The 3,924-nt window shown below is 61.7% G+C and overlaps 1 non-coding gene across 1 annotated transcript; it reads left to right on the top strand.

Moving 5' to 3' along the window:
• Positions 1-2,545: 2,545 nt before the first annotated feature.
• Positions 2,546-2,664, top strand: LOC131861431 (5S ribosomal RNA). The gene has a single exon (XR_009360505.1). It is a non-coding gene; the product is annotated as a 5S ribosomal RNA (ribosomal RNA).
• The last annotated feature ends 1,260 nt before the right edge of the window (positions 2,665-3,924 follow it).

The raw sequence follows: 3,924 nt of genomic DNA on the forward strand, positions 1-3,924 counted from the left end.
GGTGTGCACCAAAGGTGCGCACCTTGGAGCGCACCAAAGGTGTACACTTTGGAGCGCACCACATAGGGTCTTTGAGAGGTTGGCGCAGTGCGCACACCAAGGTGGGTGTTGAGGTGCGTGCCGAGGTGGGTGGGTGCTAGGGTGCGCTCCATGGTGGGTGCCAGGGTGGGTGCGTGCTAGGGTGGATTCCAAAGAGGGTCATAGGGTGGGTGCCAAGGTGGGTTGGTGATATAGTGGGTTCAAAGGTGGGTACTAGGGTGGGTTCCAAGGTGGGTCACAAGTTGGGTGCCAGGATGCGTGGGTGTTAGGTTGGGTGCCAAGGTGGGCTCCTGCGTGGGTGGGTGCTAGGGTGGGTTTCAAGGTGGACGCGAGGGCGGGTGCCAAGGTGGGTAACAAGTTGGGTGTTAGGATGGGTGAGTGCTAGAGTGGGTGCCAAGGTGGGTGGGTGCTAAGGTGGATGCCAAGGTGGTTCACAGGGTGGGTGGGTTCTAGGGTGAGTTCCAAGGTGGGTCACAGGTTCAGTGCTAGGGTGGGTGTCAAGGCGGGTGTCGAGGTGCCTGGGTGCTAGGGTGTGGATGCCAATGTGGGTCATAGGGTGGGTACTAGGGTGGGCTGCAATGTGGGTGCCAAGGTGGGTAACATGCTCGGTGGGTTCTAAATTGGGTGCCAGGGTGGGTGTGCACCCACCTTGCCCGAGGTGGGTGCCAAGGTGCCAGTGTGGGTGGGTGCTAAGGTGGATGCCAAGGTGGGTGAGAAGGTGGGTGATAGGTTGAGTGGTAGGATGGGTGGGTGCCAAGATGGGTCACAGGGTGGGTGCAAGGGTGGGTAGGTGCTAGGGTTGGTGTCAGGGTGGGTGGGTGCTAGGTTGGGTTCCAAGGTGGGTGCGAGGGTGAGTGTCAAGGTGGGTCACAGGTTAGGTGCTAGGATGGGTGAGTGCTAGGGTGCAAAGGTGCCAGGGTGGGTGCTAGGATGGGTCGATGCTAGGGTGAGTGGCAAGGTGGGTCCACAAGTGTCAAGGTGGGTGCCGAGGTGGGTGCCAAGTCGGCGACTGCTATGGTGGATGCCAAGGTGGGTCACGGGGTGGGTGCCAAGTTGCTAGGTTGGGTTCCAAGGTGGGTGCCAACGTGGGTGCTAGGGTGCGTGGGTTAAAGGGTGTGTCACAACGTGGGTGCCAGGATGGGTGCGCACCCACACTGGCCAAGACGGGTGCGGGTGCAAGGTTGGGTTCCAAGCCCGGTCACAGGCTGGGTGCTAGGATGGGTGGGTGCCAAGGTGGGCACCAGGGTGGGTGCACCCACCCTGGCCAAGGTGGGTCACGGGGTGGGTCCTAGGGTGGGTAACGGGGTGGGTACTAAGGTGCGTGCCAAGGTGGGTCATAGGGTGGGTGCCAAGGTGGGCACCAGGGTGGGTGTGCACCAACCCTAGCCAGGGTAGGTCACGGGGTGGTTGTCGGGGTGGGCGTCAAGGAGCCAAGGTGGGTGGCAAGTAGCCAAGTTGCGTGCCAAGGTGGGTGTCGGGGTGGGTGCCAAGGATCCAAGGTGGGTGCCAAGGAACCAAGGTGGGTGTCTGGGTGGGTGCCGAGGTGGGAGCCAGGGTGGGTCCCAAGGTGAGTGCAAAGGTGGGTGCCAGGGTCAAGGTGAGTGCCAATGTGGGTTCCAAGGTGCCAGGGTCAGGGTGAGTGCCAATGTGGGTTCAAAGGTGCTAAGTTGGGTGCGAGGTTGGGTGCGAGGGTGGGTGGGTGCCAAGGTGTGCTAGGTGGAAGCCCGGGTGGGTCGGCATCCCATGGGTGTCGAGTTGGGTGCCTGATGGGTGCTTCTTGTCAAGTTTTAGTCGTCGGGACTCATTTCGAGCCTTAGAGGTCGTTTCTTGTCCGGTTGCCCTGTCTTCGACCTGGGAACCCAATTTTGGTCCTCGGGTCCCATTTTTTTTTGTCTCGCATCCCACTTTTTGCCTGTGGCCTTTTCGGGGTCGATTCTCGTTTTGGGCATCAGAGCATGTTTCTTCTCCTAAAACCCAATATTTGTTTATTAAGTCTCGGAACACATTTTTGTTCTCGTGGACCCATCATGGGTCTTGGAACGCATTTGTGGTCCTTGGGTCCCATTTTGCATCCCGAAACTTGTGTTTTGGTGCTTGATCCCTATTTTGGGTGCCCACCTTGCACCAAGTGCGCACCCGGGGCAAACCGAGCGCGTTGGTGCACCGGGGCAAGATCGAGCGTGCACCCGAGGCGCCCCGAACATGCACCAAGGTGCACTCGGCCCACATGTGAGCGCAGGTCGTTGCGCCCGAGGTGGTGTGTGGGCACCGCGTTGCAGACGGGACACTGCACGCACACGACGCCCCCTCCAGGTGCACGCACGTAGGCCGGGCCGGGTGCACACCCGACGCCCTAGCAAGGTGCGCGCACCCGGGCAGGGCTCACACTTGGCGAACGGGGCGCACTTCGCGAGGGAGGGTGTGCACCTCGACGGGGGTGGGTGGCCGGGGTGGATTCGCACGTGGGTCGCGGTTTGCTAAGTACACACTGCGACAAGCTCATAACGGGTGCGATCATACCAGCGTTAGTGCACCGGATCCCATCAGAACTCCGCAGTTAAGCGCGCTTGGGCCGGAGTAGTACTGGGATGGGTGACCTCCCGGGAAGTCCCGGTGTTGCACCCTTTTTTAGTTTTTCGCCGGGCGTCGCAATGCTATTTGAATAAACCTTTTGCCCGTTTGCGTTCTCGTCGGGGCCGGGCCGGGCCGGGGTGCGCTGCCCGCACTACCGCGCGCGCGGGGGCGACACCGAGCGCGCACCCGAGGCGCCCCGAGCACACAGGCCACGGTGCAACCCGGGCGTTGTGCGCGCACCCCGGTGCGCCCGAGGTGCTGCGCGCGCACCCAGGTGAAATCGGTGTGCACCTCGGCCAGTGCGCGCTCGGTCGAGTCGCGCACGTTGGCCAAGGTGCACGGTGATGTTTCTTACTCTAAGGTTCCGCACCAGACGCCCGGGACAGGTGAGCGAAGCTGGGCGGGGCCGGGTGCGTGGCCGGGGCAGGTGCACGCAGCTGGAGAGAGCTTTGGAGCACACTTCGGAGCGCACCAATGATGCGCTCCATTCAAAAGTTTCCTGAAAAGGCAAAAAAAGTTGAGATTATAGAATTTCCCACTTGAGAGATTGTAAAAAAAAAAAATTTAAAATGAAGGAAACGCGGGTGCCAAGGTGTGCGCGCCCGGGTGCGCAGCCCAGCCAAGGTGTGCGCACCAAGGCGCCCACCCTGGCGAAGGTGCACGCAAGGTGCGCACCCGAGGCAAACCGGACAATTAACCCAACTTTCGACTTCGCGCGCACCTTGGAGCGCACTTCGGAGCGCTCCTTGGTGCGCACCAATCTTGGGCACCTCGGAGTGCACCATGGCGCCCACCAAGGTGCGCACCCGGGGCAAACCGAGCTCCGACTTCGTGCGCACCTTGGAGCGCACGAAAGGTGCGCACCATGGCGCCCACCATGGCGCCCACCAAGGTGCGCAGCCCAGCCAAGGCGTGCGCATCAAGGTGCGCACCCTGGCGAAGGTGCGCACCCGGGGCAAACCGAGCTCCGACTTCGTGCGCACCTTGGAGCGCACAAAAGGTGCGCAACCCAGCCAAGGTGTGCGCACCCCGGTCAAACCGAGCTCCGAATCGTGCGCACCAGAGGTGCACGCCATCGTGCGCACCTTGGAGCACACTTCGGAGCCCTCCTTGGTGCGCGCCGATGTTGCGCACCTCGGAGCGCACCCGGGGAAAACAATGCAATTAACCCGACTTTCGACTTCGTGGGCACCTCGGAGCGCTCTCGGGTTCGCACCTCGGAGCACACCGAGGTGCGCACCTTTGATGCGCTGCCTTCACCAATTTCCAGAAAAGGCAAGAAAACATTGAGAAGGTGTGCGCACCGAGGTG

The sequence above is a fragment of the Cryptomeria japonica genome, unplaced genomic scaffold, assembly GCF_030272615.1.
Source record: "Cryptomeria japonica unplaced genomic scaffold, Sugi_1.0 HiC_scaffold_26, whole genome shotgun sequence".
Lineage (NCBI taxonomy): Eukaryota > Viridiplantae > Streptophyta > Pinopsida > Cupressales > Cupressaceae > Cryptomeria > Cryptomeria japonica.